The sequence below is a fragment of the Mobula birostris genome, chromosome 11 (assembly GCF_030028105.1).
Source record: "Mobula birostris isolate sMobBir1 chromosome 11, sMobBir1.hap1, whole genome shotgun sequence".
NCBI classification, from domain to species: Eukaryota; Metazoa; Chordata; class Chondrichthyes; order Myliobatiformes; family Myliobatidae; genus Mobula; species Mobula birostris.
In genome coordinates, this window is record NC_092380.1 from 76,860,109 (window position 1) to 76,885,968 (window position 25,860).

The 25,860-nt window shown below is 43.7% G+C and overlaps 1 protein-coding gene across 6 annotated transcripts in view; it reads right to left on the reverse strand.

Annotated features, from left to right (window-relative positions):
• dennd2b (DENN domain containing 2B) overlaps positions 1-25,860 on the reverse strand; it is a 527,103-nt gene that overhangs the window by 356,019 nt on the left and 145,224 nt on the right. The window contains exon 1 of one of the 6 annotated variants that reach the window (XM_072272569.1): positions 14,876-15,180. The exons of the other annotated variants lie outside the window; for them this stretch is intronic. The gene's annotated coding sequence lies outside the window, so the exon portion shown is untranslated. Of the gene's footprint in view, positions 1-14,875; positions 15,181-25,860 lie in introns of those variants that run through there. 6 annotated transcript variants of the gene reach the window in all.

The following is a 25,860-nucleotide window of genomic DNA, read 5'->3' on the forward strand; positions in this document are numbered from 1 at the left end:
GAAGAAAGCAAAAGGAAGGCAAAGACAAATGATGATGGAGACAGCAGCCAGAGAACTGGAAATGAATACCAATGAATTGATCCACTTGACCTGAAACAGGAGTGTGTGAGCCATGGCAGTCAAAGCTCAAACTGTGCACGGCATCTAATGATGATGATAATCACGTTCAAAGCCTTGAGAAATGAAATTGGAAAGGGGCAGTAATTTACACGTAAAGAGTCAAATGATGGTTTAGTGAGAAGAAGGTCTATTTCACTAAGATTATATAAAGCATCTAGGTTCATAATGAATTATGCAGTTAATGTAAAAAATAAGCTTGGCACACTTATGCTGAATACAGCGGAATTAGTTAGGTATAAATCACCCAATATTTCTTAATGATACTGTAGCCATGACATGTGCACTCTATTCAGTATTAACTATCATGTCAAAATGTATCAATTCAGTTCTTGGTGGTATTTCAGGTTGAGTATCCACATCAAAGGAAGGAGTTGGCACTGTGTTGAGAGAGCTTCTTGAAGCTTAAAATACATTGTGTTTTGTTTAGAATACTTAACATATCAATAATTTAAACTTGACACAGGTTAGGACAAAATGAACTCGTTTATTGAAGAAATGTCAAATACTAAGGGATTGATATTCCTCACTGATTGTAGGTCGAGGAACTAAAGAAAATAGTCTAAGGACTAGCGCAATCTCATCGGGGGAAAGAGGATCATGAAGTTTTTTGCAGGAAACACACTCTAAAATGGATGGAGTTGTCTTCACTCCTTGTACTCCTGAGGACAGATATCAGGAGAACAAAGAAATTAATGCATTGATGGTCATAGTCATACTTTATTGACCCCGAGGGAAATTGGTTTTCGTTACAGTTGCACCATAATTAAATAGTAATAAAACCTTAAATAATTAAATAGTAATATGTAAATTATGCCAGGAAATAAGTCCAGGACCAGCCTATTGGCTCAGGGTGTCTGACCCTCCAAGGGAGGAGTTGTAAAGTTTGATGGCCACAGGCAGGAATGACTTCCTATGACGCTCAGTGTTGCATCTCGGTGGAATGAGTCTCTGGCTGAACGCACTCCTGTGCCCAACCAGTACATTATGTAGTGGATGGGAGACATTGTCCAAGATGGCATGCAACTTGGACAGCATCCTCTTTTCAGACACCACCGTCAGAGAGTCCAGTTCCATCCCCACAACATCACTGGCCTGACGAATGAGTTTGTTGACTCTGTTGGTGTCTGCTACCCTCAGCCTGCTGCCCCAGCACACAACAGCAAACATGATAGCACTGGCCACCACAGACTCGTAGAACATCCTCAGCATTGTCTGACAGATGTTAAAGGACCTCAGTCTCCTCAGGAAATAGAGACGGCTCTGACCCTTCTTGTAGACAGCCTCAGCGTTCTTTGACCAGTCCAGTTTATTGTCAATTCGTATCCCCAGGTATCTGTAATCCTCCACCATATCCACACTGACCCCCTGGATGGAAACAGGGGTCACCAGTACCTTAGCTCTCCTCAGGTCTACCACCAGCTCCTTAACCTTTTTCACATTAAGCTGCAGATAATTCTGCTCACACCATGTGACTAAGTTTCCTACCGTAGCCCTGTACTCAGCCTCATCTCCCTTGCTGATGCATCCAGCTATGGCAGAGTCACCCGAAAACTTCTGAAGATGACAAGACTCTGTGCAGTAGTTGAAGTCCAAGGTGTAAATGGTGAAGAGAAAGCTCCATCCATTGATGTCATAGCTTGCACAATCCAGGCTCACAGCTGAATGGTTATTTGGATGAGGTAATAGCTTGTGGCTGCAATCTATACATTGTAGAATATCATAAAAATTTTTATATTGTAGAATATCATAAAAATGGGAAGGGAAATGGGGAAAAAAAAACACTTCTTGCAGAGGACCCAATGATTTAAATCCTGAGACATAGGCTGTATATAATTTATTTAGACTGTGGAGTACTTCACTAATAAACAACACATTTTTGGACAAAAAGGCAAATATCAATCTTGCTAATTTGCTGGCATGTGACAGCAAGTCAGAGAATTATTGAAGTTAACCAGCATACAAAGAGGTCATTTAGTTCATCAGACCCATGCCTGACAAATGGATCTATCTAGCTGAAGACAAACAGCTGGAGGAAAGCAGCGGCCCAGGCAGCGTCTGTGTCCATGTCCAGGTTGAGATGAAAGGTCACAGCCCAAAACATCAACTTCTCATCTTCCTCAACAGAGGCTACTTGATCTGCTAAGTTCCTTCAGTAGTTAGTTTTTTTTGCTCCAGATCCCACTATGTTTCTCTGTTTAGCTTAATCCCACTTCTCAGCTCTGAATGTGTAACCTCATTGATTACAGCTCTTCCAAGTATTCCTCTAGACATTTTCTGGATGGCATGATAATTCATACCTCCTTTCAGGCTGCCTGTTCAAGATTCCAAATAATCTTTGGATGAAAAAGGAAGTTCTACAATTCCTTTAATTCTTTCACCAATTAATACAAGACATTGGCATGGTTTGCAAATTCGCATGCTAACAGGAAAACGCGTGGGAGACTTTAATGCATCTTTTCCTGGCAAGAGGATGAGAAATGTGTCAGAGGAATGGGAAGGTCTTGTCGAGCTCTGAGAGATATGGGTTTGAGTGTCCCAGTACCCAAACGACGAAATACTCATTTGCAGGTACAGCAAATTATCAGGAAAACTAACAGAACATCTTACGCACTTGCAAGACATACTAGAAACAAAAATAAGGAGGTTTATATTTCACTTATATCAGGCACTGGTGAGACAAGATCTGGACCATAGTGCACAGCTCTGATCTTCTTACTGAAGGAAGGATATTTATGCTTGGGAGAGAGTTCAAAGAATACTTACAAGACTAATAACAGGGAGGAAAGAGTTGCTTGGGCGAAAAGGTTAGACATGATAGGCTTGTACGAACTGGCATTTAGAATAGTGGGAGGGAACTTGATCAAAGTATACACACTCCTGAGGGGTCCTAACAACATGGGTATCAAGATGTTTCCTCTTATTGTGAAATTAAGAGTTAGAAATAATACGTCACAATTATTAAGACATAAATAAGGCAGAGAATCATACAACAGGGAAACAGGCCCTTCGGCCCACCAAGACTATGCTGGCCATTATGTGCCTATTTGCATTAATCCCACATTAACTTCCCCCCTCCCCCCCGATTCAACCACACACCTGAACATCAGTGATAATTCACAGTGGGCAATGAAACTACCAGATCACTTACCTTTGGGATGTGAGGAAGAAAAACTGGAATGTCCAGAGGAAATTGACATGGAAAATATGGAAATCTCCCTATACAAAGCACAGAAGCAAATACTGAACACAGATTGTCGGAGCCATCAGGCAGGAGTTTCAGTAGCTGTACTTTCTACTGTCCAGAACACTTTAGCTTGAAGCTCTATGGTGGCAGGGTCTGAATAGTTTTACAGCAGATCTAGATGAGCAAAGGGGTAAAAGATTGGAAATGTGGAATTGGGGGCTACAACCTGATCATCCACAATCTTAGTACTGGTGGAGCAGGCTCAAGAGGAATCACAGGTAACACCCTCCCCACCACTGAGCACATCTACCTGAAGCATTGTCACAGAAAAGCAGCATCATTATAAGGGAGCCCATCACTTAGGACATGCTGTCTTCTTGCTGCTGCCATCAGGAAGGTGGTACAGGAGCCTCAGGGCTCACACTAGCAGGTTCAGGAACAGTTATTACCCCTCAACCATCGGGCACATGCACCAGAGGGGATAAACTTCACTCAACTTCACTTGCCCCATTGCTGAAATGCTGCCACAACGTATGGACTTACTTTCAAGGACTCTTCATTTCCTGTTCTCAATATTATTTATTTATTATGATCTCTTTCCTTTTATATTTGCATAGTTTGCTGTCTCTGGCACATTGGTTGAATACCCATGTTGGTGCACTTTCATTGATTCCATTATGGTTGTTATTCAATTATGGATTTATTGAGTATGCCTGCAAGAAAATAAACCTGGGGGTTGTCTATGGTGACTTATATTGACTTTGATAATAAATTTACTTTGAACATGACCTTTTGCTCCTAATCTGTGTGTTCCTCTACAATTTGTAGTATCCACCCATTCACTATCCATTAATTTGCCTTGTTTGCCCTTCCTAAATGGATTATTCACTTTAACCAGACTGAATTCTATTTTCCACATTTGAGCCCATTTAATCCACTGATATCTCTCTGTACCTGAGATATTCTAATTTCTGTATCACTGGTAACCTTATTAATCACAATCCCTCCTTTTATGTGAATCATAAGAAGCAAGAGACCCAGAAATCAGATCTTTGGATCCAGACTGCACCCACCCCTCCAGTCATTAGATCTCTTACTGACCATCACACTATTTTCTCTGACTGAGCACATTTGTGTGATTCAAACTGTCACTTTCCCTTGGATCCTCTAGGCTTTTATTTTCCAGGTCAATTTGCCACGATCAATCTAAATGTGGAATGTTTAAAGGTTCAACTGTTGAAAGGCAGCTGAAGCTTCAATAAGCCTCAACATATTGAAACCCCAAAGAATTATTATTCCTTCAAGCAGTTCTGTCAAAGTCACCGGCTTCCTAAAGTGCATCAGTTTTGTTTTTAATCTTCGGCAGGGTGAAATTAACGGGAGAAGTGTGAAATCCAACTGAATTACAATAAATATACACTTTCTGCAATACTTCATAGTGAAAAGTATATAGACTCCAGATTTCCTACTGCCCTTTCATACATTTTGCTTCACAATACTGTAGTTCAGGTAAAAGTGCCTGAAATAGATCGGATGGCTCATAGCATCAGGCTAGACCCATTCAGGAAAGATCAGATTACTTAAAGATATTTCTTTTCCTGACTGATGAAAGGCAAAGCCAGCAAAATAATTTGCACCGATTGTATACAGCAGAGATATCCGAAAGTCTGGAGTTCGGTTGTTGGACTATCTCTGCAAAATGTCAGCCAACTTGTAACATCGTTAAAGGTTCAAAGTGAAGTTTATGAACAGCTAGGTGAACTGTTAGGATGTTGTAGAACAACTGATCGAAAACAGGATTGTCAAAAAAAAAACAAGTTGGAGTACAATTCTGGTCATAATCAGCTTTAGTTCTTCAGCTATCACCTACTCCAATGCAACCTTCCACTGATAACAAGGTGTAAAACTGATTCATTCTGCAACACACAGTAGATCAGACCTTGGCTCTGAGGCCTGACTTTCCAATTACCCTGTTACTGCTTGTCCATGAGCAGATGTGCATCGTCCGTAGCCCAGCCAGCCACACTCCTTCCTCTCAGGAAACTCTGGGCACGTCCAACCTTAGTGACTTGAGCACTAAAATCAAAGGAGTACAGCACTGTTGCAGGTACTGTTGTTTACGTGAGATATTAAACTGAGGCAAGTTCTACCACATAAGGTGATATAAAAGATCTCATATTATACCTCCATCAGCATCACTAAACCAGTTTGTCTGCTTGTTATCAAATTCATGGGAATTTCTAAATGCAAATGAAATTGACAATACTTCAAAGATAATTAGCTCTAAAGTGCTTTGGTTGTCTAAAAAGCTGCTGAACAACTAGAAATTCTTGTGGTCTAAAGTGAAAGGTTTATCAAGTTGAATTAATTCTTGTCATTTGGGTTTTATTCCTCCTCAACACACAGCGTAAAGGTACGTCAAACAAGCTTGTCATTAAGCTCTACACACGGACTACACTGCCAATCCAATACACTGCACTGTCAAAGTTGCAGTCTTCTAGATAAGATGTCACACTAACCTGTTGTTGCCCCTTTACCGAACATATTTATCCCTTAATCAATACCATCAATATGGATTATTTGATGGTTTACCTCTGCACAGCATATAGGACCTTGCTGTGTGTAAAATGGCTGATATAGATTACTGGAAAGGTCCTGAGAATAGTAATGAATGCTACACACTGGCATTTTGCTTGGTGCTTGGGATGCTTTCCCAGGAACATGAGATGAGTTGTATACAGAGCAAGAATAGGGTATTGCAGGAATATTCCATCAACAGATGCATCACTGACAGTGCTGCTGTACTGTGAAATGTTAAGGAATTGTCCAGTGCGGCCAAGTTGCCAGTGAGGATTGCCTTCGAGGGCAGCAGTGAGTGGTATGAGTGCTGAGTGTGAAGGTAAGGGCCCAGGGCGATACCCTGGGCAGCACAGCAAATACAGGACATGGAAGGGGACTGATGGTACCTGCTTCATGTACCACCAGACCATGTGGATCCATGGTCTCTCTCATCACCACCTGCTGCCCTTTTTATTGACTACAGCTCTGCCTTTAATACCATCATTCCAAATAAACTGATTCCTAAGCTCCAGAACCTGGGCCTTAGCACTCAGATCTGCAGCTGGACCTTCAACTTCCTCACAGACAGGACCCAGGCTGTAAAAATAGGGGACAAGCTCTCCTCTACAAACAGTCTGAGCACCAGTGCCCCACAAGGCTGTGTACTCAGCCCCCTGCTGTACTCAGTGTACACCCATGATTCCGTAGCCAAGATTCCATCAAACTCCATATATAAGTTTGCTGATGACACAACAATTGTAGGCTGTATCTCGGGTAATGATGAGTTTGAGTACAGGGAGGAAATTAAGAACCTGGTGGCATGGTGCGAAGATAATAACCTATCCCTCAACGTCAGCAAGACAAAGGAATTGGTTGTTGACTTTAGAAGGAGTAGCGGACCGCACGACCTAATTTACATCGGTGGTGCGCAAGTGGAACAGGTCAAAAGCTTTAAATTCCTCAGGGTGTTACGTACCCCGTAACTGGGTTGCCATACCAGCAGAAATGGACCACTTAGTTGGAGTCTGGATTACTGGAACTAAGAAAGTTTTATTAAAGAAATAAGTAACACAGTACTCTAACATAAGGATATAAATGCAACAGGTTAGCAATGATAAAACACACATGTACACAGAACAAGGATAATAGGAATCAATCAAGCTCTATCGCAGTCTAGGGGTAAAATGATCAGTCTCAAGTGACGCAGAGTTCAGATCAGTTCACAGTAATCGCTGTTGTGCCGTTTGGGGGGGGGGGAGAGAGAGAGAGAGCGAATGATGATATTCAAATCGGATTCAAACAGACCTTTGATATTCCTCGCAGTTAGCTTTCAGGCGAGCCCTTTGTAATGTCTTCTGAGGTCACCGACTGTGACCCCTCCGTTCCGGATACGATCATTCTTCTGCGGTGAACCCGGCACCCAGGCAAGGGCGGACACACACACCAGGTTCCTGCCGATCGTACCTTTTCACCCTGTGCGTCTATAGTCGGTCCCACGATCAGACCCCCAAAAACTCCCACCAACTTGTGAGGGGGCACAACGCACTTCCAGGGTCTCGTTATCTCATGGTGTCGTGGAGTGTCGCTTGCCTTAGCGAACCTGTTCTTTTTATCCCCCTGCTGGGGTATCGTCTGTCCATCAAACTTCAAACAGTTCAGGTTCAAAGCAACTGGTCTGACAATACTTGGAACTGTATCTCTTTTCGTTAATCCCTCTCGTCTCTCTCTTATTAGCATTTTGAATGTTTCCCCCATTTGTCTCTCTCTTATCGGCATCAATCTTCTGATAACTTGGTCTGTCGTCACACCCCTACCCTTCAAAGGATTTTTACCAGGGTAAAAATTATAGGCATGAATACATTATTAGATACACACAAATATACATGTTCATCAGCTATTTGGCTAATACAGAGACTTTTAAGTTGTCAACACCTTGACAGACAGTCAGCAATCACATTTTCCGTTCTTTTCATATGTGTTATTTTAATAATCCTCTAAGATCAGGCTCCAACTTAGCAAACTTCATAGTGGCCAAAAACACTAATGAGTTGTGATCAGTGTAACTTCTCAGTGGTTTTCGTCCCGGACACAGATAACAAGGGTCGTCCCACACTCGTATTCTGTTGCAAGAGCTTTGTAAGAGGGAGGGTAATATCCGCAAAGTTTTTTTTTGTCAAACTTCCGATAGTACCCCACCATCTCCAAGAACCTTCTCAGGGCTCTTGTCTGTCGGGGTGGGGACTTCAGAGATAGCTCGTACCTTAGCTTGCATCGGAGCCAGCTGCCCGTCTTACCACAAATCCCAGATAAGTGATTTTTCCATGGCCGAATTCACTTTTTGCGAGGTTCACTGTCAGGCTGGCTTCAAACAGCCGTTTAACCAGTGCCACACTGTGCTCCTCCCACGTGTCACTCCAGACCACTAAATCACCAATATACGCTTCTGCGTTCTTTAGCCCTTTTGTCACTGAATTAATCATCCTATGGGGTGTTGCTCACTAGGCTGACCTGATGTGACAACAACACCATGTCCCGGCTCTTTGCATCGCCTCGGGACATTCGGACATACATGTGCGTGCCGTTTAATTAGCTTTGACTGCAGCTGGCTTTGTTCGGGGGTTAAGTGAGAGAACTCATCAGCAAAGTTGGTCAACACAATAGAGTTCTCCCATCTGGTCAGCACCATACTTATTTTTTCAAAATGGGTCCTCCCCTTATCAGGTGGCACGCTAGCCTCATTAATTTTCGCGATAACACCAACTAGGTTTGTTCGCCTATCGTGGCAAGCTGTTAGCATATCAAAAGCCTCTAACTATGTTAACTCACGTCTACAATAGTCAATAACATCCTTCCTCCTATGTGGCCAGTAAAACTCTTTCATGATTCTACTGACTGTTTTCCTCCCCCCAAAATGTCCACCGAGGGGTATCTTGTGGGCCAGGTTAAGAATCTCATCCCCATAAATTTTTGGCACCACTCCCCATTCCTCATCTGTGGGCACAGTACTTGGTCTCCATTTCTTCCTTAGTACTCCCTCCTCCACACAATAGCCCACTGGCTCCCTTTTTAATTCTGCTTCAGAGAGAGCTGTCTCCGCCGAAACCCGCAGCTCCTCGTCATGCTCCTGTGCCTGTACAAATTCCTTCCTTGCTAATGATAAATTTACCTCAATTTCCGTTTCAATATGCTGCTCCTCACTTTCTAACCCCTTCTGATACAAGGCTGGTAAAAATGTCTCAGCCAAATCTATATTTTCTTCGGCAGCCTTTCTGGACACACGCCGAGTCACTGCGCAAGCGGGATAAACCTGTGAGTCCGTGGGCGGGGCCTCAATGCTGGCAGGCTGGCTTGTCAATCTTACTGCTGGGTACACCTCTCCGCCGGCAAGGTCATTACCGAGTAAGACCTCCATGTCTTTCATCAGTAGTTCGGGCCTCACCCCGATCGTGACCGGTCCAGAGACCAAGTCGCTTTTTAGGTGTATCTGGTGCAAAGGTACTGCTTCAGTCCCTTTTCCAATGCCTTTTATGACCCTGACCTCCCCAGTCTGGGTCTCTGAACTAAAGTCTAACACACTCTTTAATATCAATGACTGACAAGTTCCAGTGTCTCTCCAGATCCGTACTGGAACTGGGTTTAACCCCTCCTTCACCGACACCGATCCGGCCGAGATAAACCTCTCGCGCCCTTCCTGAACTTTATCAGACCTCCTCTCCCCCAGCGGTTTGTTTACCAGATCAATACAGCCAGTCGGAACCGCCATTTTTCCTTTCCCTGTCTCCTTCTTTGGGGCAAAGCACCTGGACGCAAAGTGTCCGACTTTCCCACAATTATAACAGACGACCCCAGGAGACTTCCTACCAAACTGCTCCCAGTCTACCTTATCCTTCTCACTAGTCCCCGGCTTACTTTCTGACTTTTTTGGCGGACTCTCCCCGCCGTCCTGACTACCCTTCTGGTAGCCTTTACTCAGGGTAAACTTTGTTTTATGTGTCAACGCGTATGCATCTGCTAACTTAGCAGTTGCAGCTAAAGTGTCTGCCTCTTTCTCATCTAGGTAGGGTCTCATACCCTCAGGGACACAACCTTTAAACTGCTCAATCAGGATCAGCTGTAGCAGTCTGTCATAATCCCCACTGACCCCTTTCGAGGCGCATCAACGCTACAAAATGTCTGCAGCTCACGGACAAACTCTAAATACGTGCGGCCCCACTGCTTCCTCGCATTCCAGAACCTCTGCTGGTATGCCTCCGGGACCAACTCATAAATCCTGAGTATGGCCTCTTTCACCACCGCATACCTCTGGGCATCTTCTGCGGACAAAGCCGAGTAAGCTTGTTGGGCTTTTCCTTTAAGTATACTCTGAAGCAAAAGAGCCCACTTATCCCTCGGCCAGTCCTGACTTGCAGCAACTTTTTCAAAATGGAGAAAGTACCGATCAACATCGGTCTCATCAAATGGGGGAACCAGCCTAACCTCCTGGGTCGCCCTGAACCCTCCACCTTGGTTTGGCATGGGCCCCTGCGCTGCCATTATCTTTAACTTCTCCAGCTCAAATTCCCTTTCCCTCTGTTTCTCCAACTGCCTCTCTTCTTGCTCCAACTGCCTCTCTCTCTCTCTCTCTCCTGCCATTCTAACTGCTTCTCTCTCTCTTGCCGTTCTGTTTCTCTTTGTGTTCTAGCTGCCTTACCCGGAACTCGTGCTCGAGTCTCAAATTTTCAATCTGCACCTGTACTGCATCTCCACCAGGTTTTTCAATAGACACCACCCCCAGCTCCCCTTGGGGAAAACATACCTTTAGACACATAATGCTCTATGATAGCTCTGTGCATCTCCTCTCTCCTCATTGTTGACTTCCCCTTAACAAGACTCAACCGTTTGGCCACAGCTGCCAATTCCACTTTCCTGGCATCCCCTAATGCCTCCAAGGTCAGCGCCTTTAGAAATTTCTCAATCTCCATTTCTGCTGTTTGCCTTTTCTTTCTTTCAGGAATTTTAACCCAATCAATTTACCCCGTCCCAAATTTAGCATTCAAAATCCCGGACGAGAACCCCACTTATGTTACGTACCCCGTAACTGGGTTGCCAAACCAGCAGAAATGGACCACTTAGTTGGAGTCTGGATTACTGGAACTAAGAAAGTTTTATTAAAGAAATAAGTAACACAGTACTCCAACATAAGGATATAAATGCAACAGGTTAGCAATGATAAAACACACGTACACAGAACTAGGATAATAGGATCAATCAAGCTCTATCGCAGTCTAGGGGTAAAATGATCAGTCTCAGGTGACGCAGAGTTCAGTTCAGTTTAGCTCAGTTTGCAGTAATCGCTGTTGTGCCGTTGGGGGGGGGGGAAAGAGAGAGAAAGAGAGAGAGCGAATGATGATATTCAAATTGGATTCAAACAGACCTTTGATATTCCTCGCAGTTAGCTTTCAGGCGAGCCCTTTGTAATGTCTTCTGAGGTCACCGACTGTGACCCCTCCGTTCCGGATATGATCATTCTTCTGCGGTGAACCCGGCACCCAGGCAAGGGCGGACACACACACCAGGTTCCTGCCGATCATACCTTTTCACCCGGTGCGTCTATGGTCGGTCCCACGACCAGACCTCCAAAAACTCCCACCAACTTGTGAGGGGGCACAACGCACTTCCAGGGTCTTGTTATCTCATGGTGTCGTGGTGTGTCGCTTGCCTTAGCGAACCTGTTCCTTTTATCCCCCTGCTGGGGTATCACCTGTCCATCAAACTTCAAACAGTTCAGGTTCAAAGCAACTGATCTGACAATACTCGGAACTGTGTCTCTTTTCGTTAATCTCTCTCGTCTCTCTCTTATTAGCATTCTGAATGTTTCCCCCATTTGTCTCGCTCTTATCTCTTTTATCAGCATCAATCTTCTGATAACTTGGTCTGTTGTCACAGGGTCAATATCACAAGTGACTTGACTTGGTCCAACCAAGCAGAGTCCACTGCCAAGAAGGCCCACCAGTGCCTTTACTTCCTGAGAAAACTAAAGAAATTTGGCCTGTCCCCTAAAACCCTCACTAATTTTTATAGATGCACCGTAGAAAGCATTCTTCTAGGGTGCATCACAACCTGGTATGGAAGTTGTCCTGTCCAAGACCGAAAGGAGCTGCAGAAGATCGTGAACACGGCGCAGCACATCACACAAACCAATCTTCCATCCTTGGACTCACTTTACACCACACACTTCGGAGCAGTGCTGCCAGGATAATCAAGGACACGATCCACCCAGCCAACACACTTTTCGTCCCTCCTCCCTCCGGGAGAAGGCTCAGGAGCTTGAAGACTCGTACGGCCAGATTGAGGAACAGCTTCTTTCCAACTGTGTTAAGACTGCTGAATAGATCCTGACCCGGATCTGGGCCGTTCCCTCCAAATATCCGGACCTGCATCTCGGTATTTTTGCAGTACCTTACTTGCCATTTTTCTATTTATGATTTATAATTTAAATTTTTAATATTTACTATCGACTTGTAATCCAGGGAGCGGGAAGCACAGAATCAAATATCGCTGTGATGATTGTACGTTCTAGTATCAATTGTTTGGCGACAATAAAGTATGAAAGCCACTGCTCCCCTCTGCCAGTTGAGCTTGTTATCCTAGGGATATCTCTGGGCTAGAGAGAGATGTGTAGCGAAACAGAGAGGGGGCGACATTCAAAGCAAGAAGATGAGAAATTGGTACAGTCCAGCAACCTGTGGAGCAGACGCTACCAGTCCCTAGTGAGGGAGCAGACTCACTGAGCCTACCAGGGTGGAACCCTGACCTGTGGAGTGGACGCTGCCAGTCCCTAGTGAGGGAGCAGACTCACTGAGCCTACCAGGGTGGAATCCTGACCTGTGGAGCGGATGCTGCCAGTCCCTAGTGAGGGAGCAGACTCACTGAGCCTACCAGGGTGGAACCCTGACCTGTGGAGCAGACGCTGCCGGTCCCTAGTGAGGGAGCAGACTGACTGAGCCTACCAGCGTGGAACCCTGACCTGTGGAGCGGATGCTGCCAGTCCCTAGTGAGGGAGCAGACTCACTGAGCCTACCAGGGTGGAACCCTGTACTTCAGTACCGAGTGGCCACACCATTCCTCTGACACATTCAATATCAACTCTCACGCTGACCTGTGGGACAACGTATCAACTTTGAGTACTGCAGGGATTCACATCAGGTTCCTGGCACAGCAGCAATCAGCCCAAGTAGGTGCCTCTTTTTTGGGGAAAAAAAAAGTACAGGGTGTATGAAAATGCAAGATTCGGATTGGAGGACAGGGAGTGCAGTAATGAACACTACAGAGTAGTGCCAAGAGATGCATCTATAAAGCAAAATCTTCCTTTCTCAGCACAAGTGTTAAGCATCAAGATAATTGGAAAAACATGTACTGGAAATTTCCTTGGAGTTTTTCCATAAACATTGATGTTCCACATCTTTGTTATAGATGTCCAGAGTAGATGCCAAGCTAGCAAAAGTGGTACAGTGCAGACTGGCAGGGTCCAAGTAAATTATATGTCATTCTGTCAAATGAATACAGAAGCTGCAGATACCACAAGGCATTCTGATTTTGGCAGCCCTCCCATTGAGAACTCTTTGCATTTCATTTGAAACATTCATGATATTGAGAAGTATTAATCTGCAACACTACTGCTAACCCTATCTGTCAACCCACAATTAAGTGCTTTAAGACAAAGTCCTTAAAATTACAGAAAATGTTAGTTTTGCTGAATGTATGATTACATTATAGCATTTCAGCTGTTGAAATAGAAGTCTAGATACTGCTCACTGTTTTAAGGTGTTCCCACATTACTTCGAACAGCCCAGCAATTGTCTGATGCAACTGTATGGAATAAGTTAGCCTTTGAACAGCAGTACATGATGAGTGAACTTTATGTAACGTTAGAGCGTTCAAGTGCACCATGGCACAGTTTCACCACTATTACCCTGCGAAAATAAATACTGCGAGTTGGTAATTAAATAGTCAAATGGAGATTATATGCTTTCTGATCAAGCTCTCTGGTGACCTGAGCCACGATGACAAGCAGGAGTCGAACCAGCCTTTTTCAGTTCCCACTGTGTTCAGGCACAATTACCTCTCACAGAATACAGGCAGTGATATTACAGGGCCAGCATTTGGCCACCGAGTTTATTAACAGTGAAACCTTGATGGGGTCAATTCTGTTTGACCCCCCTTGCAGAAAAAGGTTCATGTTCAGAGCAGAGACTTTCCTCGGGCAAAACCGCATTGAATGAAAGAAGGCAGCTGATTCTAATCAGGCTGTGTGACTGCTGGAGCTCTGGGAGAATCCTAGGGCTACTCAGAGCTGCGCCATTCATCTCACATTTTTCAACTGCAAAGTTTCTCATGACACTAACTGATAAAAATCCGAACTTGCCTGCCGACAGTGCTCCAGCTCCAGCACACAGAATGATCAAGCTTATTATGCCAATAACTCTATTTAAAAAATACATCAGAACTAACATCATAGAAAGCACATGGCTCGGAGGCATCTATACTGCCGATCTCAATGATCGCTTTGTTTTCCGTGTTCCAAACGACTATTTATGTTGAAAATCTACCACTTTCCCTCCCCCTTCCTGACGTCCATCACTTTCAAATATTCATCAGCCCCAGCTGGTGATGGACTTCCTATCAGAATACAAGATTTGCTTTAATTAGCTTTAGCTTTGCTTGCCACAGTCTCATCGAAACGTACAGTGAAATACATCATTTGTGTCAATGACCAACACAATTTTAGAATGTGCTGGGGCAATTCACAAGTGTTGTCATGCTTCTGGGTTGATTCCTTTTAACGCAGATTAATGCAAATGTATTAACATATTTTGAGATTATCTAACTCATTTGAAGTAAAACATTCATGATACTAGAGACAGTTAAAACAGAGCTTTGAAGAAAACTACAATCTGTCCTATTTAAATACCAAGCTGTGCTGCAACAGGGGACACACAAGGAATCTATTAACATGTCTGATTATCCACTCACCATGTTGCTGGATGTTTAGTCCTGTGATCGCATTCCTAAGACATTCCTGCAGTACTCCGGTGAGTATGGTGCTTTTAAAGCCGTCCTCATTACCCAGCTATGTCATGTGCTTACACTCTCACTACATTGCCCTTTTAAACAGATAGTTTCTTCATACAACTATATGAACCAGATGGAAGTAATTCAATCATTTTCTTTTCTTCGGCTCCAAGTCCTAAACAGTTAACATTTTTGTTCAAGTAAAGACAAAAAAACGTGTGCTGCTTTCCAGGTTAAAACTCAAGCAGAGTGTGACTGTAGGATAGAGCTGACTTTGAAAGGATCCTCCCCCTCTTCATATGCCGAGACCCCCCACTTCCTTCCTCATTAAACACAACAGTTTTATTTCGCAGCTCTGTCGTCACAGGGCATTTTCTTACAGTCTGGATCCGAATACGATTTGCCTATTTCAGGGAAATTTGAACGTTACGTCAAGATCTATGCATGTTATTGTGCATGTTAACCCACCGAGATTAGCTGCGATATATTTCAGTTCAAGGAGCTAAAGGTTTAGTTCTGTGGATTGCAACAGGAAAAAGGTTTTTCTGCAACAGTCAAGCTACTTATTTTGTGAAACTTACTGAGATAGACTTTTGTGACTCATGAGTTTATGAAAACTCTAAATCCTACTCACACAATGGAATTATCATTAGATATATCAGGTTTAATGTCAGTTAAGATTCATTTCCCGTTATCCATAGTTCCACTTTGCAAATACATTGTGATGGCATAAGAAGCTGGCAGATACTAACTTTCTTTTTTGTGCATTGTTCACATAGGCAGTCCTCTGACTTGACCTTGTGTTCTTTGATTGCTAATAGGCCTGGACAGCTAAATGCTCAACCTTGGATACTCACACAAGCTAACTTAAATACTTTCACATTTTCTTTATGACATAGTCATAGTCATACTTTATTGATGCTGAGGGAAATTGGTTTTCATTACAGTTGCACCATAAATAATTAAATAGTAATAAAACCATAAATAGTTAAATAGTAGTATGTAAATTATGCCTATTGGCTCAGGGTGTCTGACCCTCCAAGGGAGGAGTTGTAAAGTTTGATGGCCACAGGCAGGAATGACTCCGTATGACGCTCTGTGTTGCGTCTTGGTGGAATGAGTCTCTGGCTGAATGTACTCCTGTGCCCAACCAGTACATTATGTAGTGGATGGGAGACATTGTCCAAGATGGCATGCAACTTGGACAGCATCCTCTTTTCAGGCACCACCAACACAGGAGAATCAAACTTGTCAATTCTATGCCAGCTCTCAGAGTCAGAGAAACAGGCCCTTCAGCCCACCAAATCAATGCCAGACATTAGCCACCCACTTGTATAGATCATATATTAACCTCATTTCTTATTTTCCCTACAACACACATAAATGCTGGAGGAACTCAGCAGGCCAGGCAACATCTATGGAAAAAAGTACAGTTGGTGTTTTGGGTTGAAACCCTTCGGCAGGACAGGAGTAGATTTGAAAGTTGGGGGGAGGGCAGAGAGGAACACCAGGCGATAAGTGAAACTTGGAGGGGGAGGGATGAAACAAAGAGCTAGGAAGTTGACAGAAGGCCATGGATGAAAGAAAAAAAAGAGGGAGAGGAAGAGCACCAGAGGGAGGTGATGGGTGGGCAAGGAGATAACAAGAGAGGGAAAAGGGAATGGAAAATGGTGAGGGGGGAGGCATTATTGGAAGTTTGAGAAATCAATGTTCATGCCATCAGGTTGGAGGCTACCCAAACAGAATATAAGGTGTTGTTCCTCCAACCTAAGTGTGGCCTTATCCCAAAAATGGAGGAGACCATGGATGGACATATCAGAATGGGAATGGGAAGTGGAATTAAAATGGGTGGCCACTGGGAGATCCCACTTGTTCTGGTGGACGGAGCATAGATGCTCAGCAAAGTGGTCTCCCAATCTATGTCATGTCTCACCGATATTCAGGAGGCCACACTGGGAGCCCCGAACACAGTAAATGACCCAAACAGATTCACAGGTGAAGTGTCGCCTTACCTGGAAGGATTGTTTGGGGCCCTGAGTGGCAGCAAGGAAGGAGGTGTAGGAGCAGGTGTGGCACTTGGGGAGGGAAAAATGGACAAGGGAGTCACGTGGGGAGCGATCCCTGCAGAAAGCAGAAAGTGGGAAAGTGAGGTGGGGGGGGGGAGAGAAAGATGTGCTTGGTGGTGGGATCCAGTTGGAGGTGGCGGATGTTTCAGAGAATTATGTGCTGGACGCGGAGCGTGGTGGGGTGGTAGGTGAGAACAAGAGGAACCCTATCCCTGGTAGGGTGGCGGGAAGATGGGGTAAGAGCAGACATGCACGAAATGGAAGAGATGTGGTTGAGGGCAGCATTGATGGTGCAGGAAGGGATGCCTCTTTCTCTGAAAAAGGAGGACATCTCCTTCAGAGTGAAAAGCCTCATCCTGAGAGTAGATGCAGTGAAGACGGAGGAATTGAGGGAAGGGAATGGTGTTTTTACAAGTAGCAGGGGCAGGGTAGGGTGGGACAAGGTATAGTCCAGGTGGCTATGGGAAAGTATTTCCCTACTTTCCCATCAACGCCCCAGCTTCTACTACTTAGCAGCATACTAGGGGCAATTTGCAGTGGTCAATTAACCAACCAATCTGCGTACCATTGGAAAAGGGGCACCCAGAAGAGATTCACAGAGTCAGAAACTACAAGACCCAATGATAACACAGATTCTACCCAAAAAGGCGACAATTCAAGAAGATGGAATCAATTATAAATAGACCTTGGGTTCTGATCCTGAGAACAGTCAAGCCAATTTCTCCGTCTGGAATGTTCAACCCACACTGTATCATTCTACACACAACTGATACAATTCTTCTGTTTCATAGAACTAATGGAACATATATACTGTATCCAATTATTAATGATTAATTGGAGACATTAGCATTCCTAGATTGTAAAATAATTTTTAAAATTAATGGATAAAGTCAGATTATCAAGAAGTTTGTTCATTTGTAACCTGGGTAAACATAATAATTGCACTGGCTTTGTAACTGGTATGCAGACTATTTTATCATTTCTACAAGTGAGGTAAGAAACTAGCTTTCAGATTCTGGCTTGAATAATTCATGAAGGTAGCAAAGTGACTGTACCTCTGCCTATCAGCCGGCACCATTGATAATGACCTGATCTCAAATCCCAGGATCTCCTGGAATATCAGAACAACATTTGCTGGGCTTCCTCCTTATGAAACACAATAGATCACTCCATAAAATGGTACCATTGGCACAATTACACAAATTGTATGGCAAGAGTACAGCTTTGTAACTTTGGCAAGAGCTGATACATACCTCAGCCTACATCCTTTCCATTAGTACCAGGAGAGAACGGGTACAGTCAGGTCTGCCCCCCAATGCAGGAAGCAACACTATATACTGAACAAGATCCCAGCCTCACTAATCTAGCAGTTCATCACTGCTATCTAATCTAAAACACCTGAGTGCCCTCCTTAAACCCCTGGGCTTCCTTTAGGCTAATGTTTTAAGCTCATCTCACCTGTCTTAATATTACATTAGGCATGATTGACTATTTTATTCAATAATATGCCTGAGGAAACCTTTAGAAAAGAAAAGCCTGTATTTATTTAAACCCAGTTTACCTTCAGTGTTTCCAAGAGCACTTCAAAACCAATGAAATAATGTTTGAAACAAAGCCCTCCATTGGTCAGGGTCAACCACGGATATTGTGTCCATGGTTGATACGGAAGCCAGGGCTGTACGATACGGAGGGCAAGCTATTGCCTATGCAGAAGGCTCCCCCTCTCCGCACAGCTGATGAATCCAAAGGGATGGCAGAGACCGGCACACTTTGGCACCTGTGGCTTTGCCAGTCAGTGTTGAACTCAATGCAGGATGGCCTTAGGGGCTCCAGCTCCAAATCTTTCCTCAGGGATTACTCCCGAAGCCATTCCCAAGAGTGGATATCGCCACAAGGCAGCAGAGGTCTGAGATTTGAGTTTTCCTTCAGAGTTCTGAAATAAAGTAAGACACAAAGCACAAATCCGGATCCTCCATCCACCACTGTATTATTCAGAGACAATGGAGAGGAAAGGCAATGAGAGTATCAAGCATCCAGTTTAAAATGGAGGAGTGGTATGGCTTGCCAGCAAATGCGACCTCACTAAGTGATACTACACAAACCTGCCTCTGAAAATCAATGTGGAAACACTGAAAGCAGACCTAACTGTGAAGGTAAAACAAGTTAGTTACAGAGGGAATAAAGGGGGTATCAATAGGATTCATCACAAAATTAGGTAACTTGATTTCACTATTTGTCAAGAAGTCAGATGCTGGAACTCTGAAGCGCAATCAGAAATACAGGTCAGGCAGCGTCTCTCACAAAGAAACAAAGTCTATGTTTCAGGTTTTAAAACCTTTGCGAAAAGGAGAAGGCAAACCAGCTTCCCAGGGTAAGGTGAAGAGGATAAAAGAATCGCTCTGAATTGGTGAGGTCAGGATTGCAATTGTGATCAGGCTGGTACGGTAGCGTAGTGATTAGCACAACGCTTTACAGTATCAGCGACCTGGGTTCAATTCCTGCTGCTGTCTGTAAGGAGTTTGTACGTTCTTCCTGTGACCGCGTGGGATTCCTCTCACAGATGTACCAGCTGGTAGAGTAATTGGTCTTTGTAAATGGTCCCATGACTAGGCTGGGACTAAATTGGAGGATTGCTGGCCAGCATGGCTCAAAGGACCAGCAAGGCCCGTTCCACGCTGTATCTCAATCAATAAATAAGATGTGATGATGTCATATGATTGACATATTGATGACAGTCCTCAGACAGGGAGATTACAAACAAAGGGACATTTAAAAGTTGTTAAATGCACACCTGTACTGGAGGAGATGTGCATCAGATCAGAAAAGAGGGGAAAAAAATGATGAATTACAGGTGAACCCACACCGGAACTGGACAGTTCTGATACACAGTAAGTGAGTATCTGAAATCATTGAATTTATAGAGTCCGTGAAGCTGCAGCACATTAGACTGAAGATGAGATGTTTGTCTCAGCTAACCTTGGTCCTCATTAGCACAAAGCAGCCAGCCTGAACTGCTAGGCATTTCATGACATTTCACATGGCTTTGACCAGCACTCCACTATGTTTAAATGCTTGTTATGTTTATTTATTTTGTTTCCGCTCTCTAACTTCCTTAATTAACACCAAATGGCTTCATCTTCATTTCATCACCAAAACAATCCTCACCTCATCCTATCAAAGATACTCCCTTAGTCCAAGTCACCACTCATTCCACATCAGACAAGTTTCCTTTGCCTCATCATAGCAACTAATTTTAGCAATCTTACTTCCACCCTGGCCAAGACCAGGTCTTGCCAATCTATTCAGCTTAACTGAATAGGTAGAAAACAGTACATTATGCTGGCAGAGGAATGGTGGCAGACACTGCACAGGGGCTTGTTGGGTTAACTGAAGAATTAGTGTCCAGTAACGTAAAGCGATAATCTAATTATAACCCTTCAAAAGACAGTAACATCACTTCAACAAAACTGACTTTGTTTTTTGGGAAAAGATTAATGCAATCAATGCATCATAATGTGACCAATTATTCACCCTGCCTCCAATTTACAAGAAATCACAAACTCAGTATGATGCCTGCTTCACTGCCGCTGCTACTGTGCAATTGAGAATCTCCGGAGACGAAGGCCCCAAATCCTCGGCTTTGCCTACTGCCTGTTGCCGGGGCTGGGGTCGAAGCACTCGGCAGAGATGGTGCTCGGTGCTCGGTGTCAGAGAGCTGGTCGGAGGCTCGGAGTTTTCGGACGGACTCGGAGTCAGACTGTGGTCGGATGCTTCCAGTATGCTGCATCGGCAAGTTGGCAGCACTGGAGGTTTACCATCTGTGTGAGATGATGGGACTTTCGAGAGACTTTGAGACTTTTACCGTGCCATGGTCTGTTCTTATCGAATTACGGTATTGCTTTGCACTGTTGTAACTATATGTTATAATTATGTGGTTTTCGTTAGTTTTTAAGTCAGTTTGTCATGTGTTTCCGTGATATCATTTTGGAAAAACACTGTATCATTTCTTAATGCATGCATTACTAAATGACAATAAAAGAGGACTGCATGTCCTCATAATCATAATATTCTAATCTTTTCTACAGCATTGCTGTTGAGTTTAAGGATCTCACACTTCATAAGGAAGTCTGGTTGGGCCGAGGAAGGAGGCAGAATTCTGGGGGAGTTACAGAGTTAATGAAAATATGCCAAATTCTATGATTATTAGGCTTGCTTCATTAACCACCATAACTTTTGCATAAAATCATGGAATTCCCAGAGAAGTTTCTTTATCAGAAGTTCATGATATTTCTCATCATTTTCCAAGATTACCACACACTCTGTAGAAATTCTTGTCTGGAAAGGTTGGTATTTTACATTAAATTCTTCGTACAATAATTAACTATCTGCTTTAAGCAGGTCACCAGCAACATATTGAGCACACAGAAGAAATCTGATTAGAAAACAAAATTTTCAGATTCACCTTAGGGTGTCTGGTACAACAAGGAAACATCAGACATGGTGCATCTACACACAATAACTTAGAATCTGTACCCTCCTTTGTCACTTTTAAGTGCAGTTAAATACAAAGCAACTTTTAAGCACTATTAGATAACAAAAGTAATCACTTCTAAAGCCAATGGTGACCACATAAGCCAAGTAAAAACGAACATGCAAAGTATAGAGAAGTTCTCCAACACCCATCTCCCTCCCCCTACTCCCTCTCAGCCTTCCTATAAAGTTTACTAATTAATTCCTGGGCTGTGTTCATTGCCGCCGCCGCTTTGCTTTCCGTTCTTCCTTTCTGCAACCCATTATGCACAAAACATGTTTTAGAAATTTACAAAATCCTTATTTCCTCTGATACATCTGCTGTTTTCCCTGTATAATAGAAAAAATATACAGGTATAAAATTAGATCCCAATCCAAATCTAAGCCAAGCATTCCCAGACTGAAACCCAAACAAGCCTGAGGACACAGAAACCTAATCAGATTTGACATCTTTGCCTAAGACAGACATTCCAAAATACTTTCACTCTACGTGGGCAGCATGGCAGCGTAGTGGTTAGTGCAACGCCATTACAGCTTGGGAATTTGCAATTTGGAGTTCAATTCCAGTGTCTTCTGTAAGAAGTTTGTACCTTCTTCCCATAAGCGTGTGGGTTTCCTCTGGGTGCTCCGATTTCCTCCCACGTTCTAAAGATGTGGTTAGTGGTTAACTTGTTGCTGTAGATTGACCTGTGATTAGGCTGGGGTTAATACACGGGATGCTGGGGGTTGCAGCTCGTTCCGCCAGAAGGGCCTGTTCCACACCGTATCGCTAAATAAATAAATAAACATCCCAGGTGCATGTCACCACCTGACTGAATTTGACATCAACACCAGAAAAGCACTCCCTGACCACAGGCAACATTTGCTTGGTGCCCCCACCCATGGCAAACCATCACATGTGACTGAGGCTCTGAGGTAAACTTGAAGCCAAGACCTGAGGAAGCACACAACGAACCACAGCAAACTTTGGCATACAAACCCTTTCCTTTCAGCATTTTACAGAACTATATCAGGTGTGACAATGACACTCAAAAACTACACTCCAAGCTCAGGCAGAATCCCTCATCCACTTGATCCATCAACTACAAATCCAACTCGGGTAAGTGTCTCCTCCTCACCAGGGCACTGAGGCAAACTGGAAACCCAGGCAAAGCTTCCCTTTCACTTCCTGCTGAGTCTTTATCATCACAGCTTACTCAATGTCCACAAGACCAAGTTCCTCTGTCAACCCATGCCTACTGCACTACACTACCACCTGACACTAAAACTTCATGGCAAGTTCTGGGAACTGAGTCACTTACCATACCTTGGAGCCACCTCCCCAAAAAGGTGGACAACAATAATAAAATTCATCAAAATTTTTCAATACAGCAGCAGAGTAATGGTCAACAGAAGAAAAGGGTATTCTCAAATGGCAGGGGCCGGCAACGGTGGCTGACAAGGGAAGTTAAGGACTGCATAAAAGCCAAGGGAAGGGCACATAAGGTAGCAAAAGTGAATGGGAAGTTGGGTGATTGGAATGCTTTTAAAATTCAACAAAAATCAACTAAAACTGCAAAAATGCAAAAGATGAAATATGAGGGCAAACTAGGCAATAATATAAAGCAGGATTCTAAAAGTTTTTTCAGTTATATAAAATGGAGGTGAGAGTTGATATTGGACCACTGGAAAATGATGCTGATGAGGTAGTAATGGGGGACAAAGAAATGGCAGGTGAATTTACTAGGTACTTTGCATCAGTCTCCACTGTGAAAGGCACTAGCAGTGTGTCAGAGGTCCGTAAGTGTCAGGGAACAGGAGTGAGTGCCATTGTTATTACAAAGGAAAAAGTGCAAGGCAAATTCAAAGGTTCTGAGGTAGCTAAGTCACCTGGACCAGATGGACTACATTCCAGAGTCCTGACAGCAGTTGCTGAAGAGATAATGGATGCATTAGTCATTATCTTTCAAGAATCACTTGATTCTGGCATAGTCACAGAGGTCTGGAAGATTATAAATGTCACTCCACTCTCTAAGAAGGGAGGAAGGCAAAAGAAGGGAAATTATAGGCCAGTTAGCCTAAGCTCAGAGGTTGGGAAAGTGTTGGAGTCTATGATTGAGGATGAGGTTTTGAGGTACTTGGACACCAATGATAAAATAAGTCAAAGTCAGCATGAATTCTGTAAAGGGAAATCTTGCCTAACAAATTTTTTAGAATTCTTTGAGGAAATAACAAGCAAGGTGGACAATGGAGAGGCAGTAGATGTCATTTACTTGGATTTTCAGAAGGCATTTGATAAGGTACCACATGAGGCTGCTTAACAAGATAAAATCCTATGGCTGTACAGAAAATATACTGGCATGGATAGCGGAATGGCTGACAGGCAGGAGGCAGCGAGTGGGAATAAAGGGAGCCTTTTTTGGTTGGCTGCCAGTGACTAGTGGTGTTCCCCAGGGGTCAGTATTGGGACCGCTACTTTTTACATTGTTCGCCAATGATTTCGATAATGGAACTGATGGCTTTGTGGCAAAGCTTACAGATGAGATGAAGACAGGTGGAGGGGTAGGTAGTGCTGAAGAAGCAATGCATTGCAGCAGGGCTTAGTTAAGTTGAAAGAATGGGCAAAAAGTGGTAGATGGAATATTGTGTTGGGAAATGTATGATAATCCACTTTAAGAAAAAGAGCAATAGTGCGGACTATTATCTAAATGGGGAGAAGGTCTAGACATCAGAGGTTCAGAGGTTCGTGCAAGACTCCCAGAAGGTTAATTTACAGGTTGAGTATGTGGTAAAGAAAGCAAATGCAATATTGGCATTTATTTCAAGAGCACTAGAATCTGTAGAATGCTCTGCCATAGGTTGTGGTGGAGGCCAAGTCCATGGATATATTTAGTCGGAAGTTGATAGTTTCCTGGTCGGTCAGGGCATCAAAGGATAGGGCGAGAAGGCAGATTAATGGGGTTGAGATGGATTCGGGATCAGCCATTACAGAATGACAGAACAGACTCAGACTCAATGGGCTGAATGGCCTAATTCTGCCCTTACGTCTTATGGTCTTCTCATCTGCTCATCCTCTTCATCCATCTGCCTTCTGCACAATCTGCGGAAAAATCTGTGATTCCCACATTGCCCTTGTCAGTTCAGTCAGAACCAGAGTGGAAAGAAACCATCCTCATTCCAAAGTCACTCCCTAGAGAGATCACATACGACCACTGATCAGAGCCAAGCTTTACGTCAACATCCACATTAATCCTCCCATTCTTCTCCAAGCCCACGTTCACTCGCTGGCCCAGCGCCCATACCACACAACCGCTGACCCAGTGACCCCAATTGAAATTGACCTGGTTAAAGCACTAAGCTGGGCTGGCACGGATAATGTAATGCAACCTAAATCCAAATGCTTCAGCAGAATGTACTGTGCTTCCACTCAAATCAACAAGAGCCTGACACATTCACGGGTCATGCTTGGCTCAGGTTGCATGCGAGTATTCTATTCTGTAACAGGGCAACATCATCTTTTACCTCGAAACACTTTCTATCAACCCGAAATGAAAAATGAGGACTGTCATCATTTCTAAATTTAAGAACTTAAATACATTTATACTTGCAATTCTGTTCTTCAAAGCACCTCCATTTTAATGTAGTCTTTCAAATTTTTCCTTTTATAAGGGTTCTCCATTCTGCTTGCATTCTTCTCAGGCCATTCTGTTGCTCTCCCCTCATTTTGTTACTGATTAGACTACAATGTGCCTTTCCTTCTTAAAAATTATACAGAGAAACGCTAACACTTCCAGCACTATCATTCCCTTGAAATATGTTAATTCTTAAGGCACTGGGCTAGAAATTTATTCCAAACAACAAGTCCAATGGTATTAAATTGGGTTAACTCAGTTTGCAAGTTACTGTACACTTCTGGGAACCATCAACACCTGGCCAGTAGCATCTCCTTATCAACAAACACAAAATGCTGGAGGAACTCAACAGGTCGGGCAGCATCTATGGAGAGGAATAAACAGTCAGTGTTTCAGGCCAAAACACTTAATCAGGGCTGGACAGGAAGAAGGATGAAGCCAGAGTAAGAAGGAGGGTGGGGGGGGGGGGAAGAAGTAGCAAGTGACAGGTGAAGCCAGGTTGCGAGGGGGAGGCTGATGGGTTGGGGAGGGGGTGAATAAAGTGAGAAGCTGGGAGGTGATAGGTGGAAGAGGTAAAGTAAAGGGCTGAAGAAGAAATCTAACATGAGGGAAGAGTGGACCATGGGAGAAAGGAAAGGAGGAAGGGCACCAGAAGGAGATGATGGGCAGGTGAGGAGAAGGGGTACGAGGGGAGTCAGAAACAAAATGGAAAAAGAGAGGAGAACAGGGGAGAAATTAC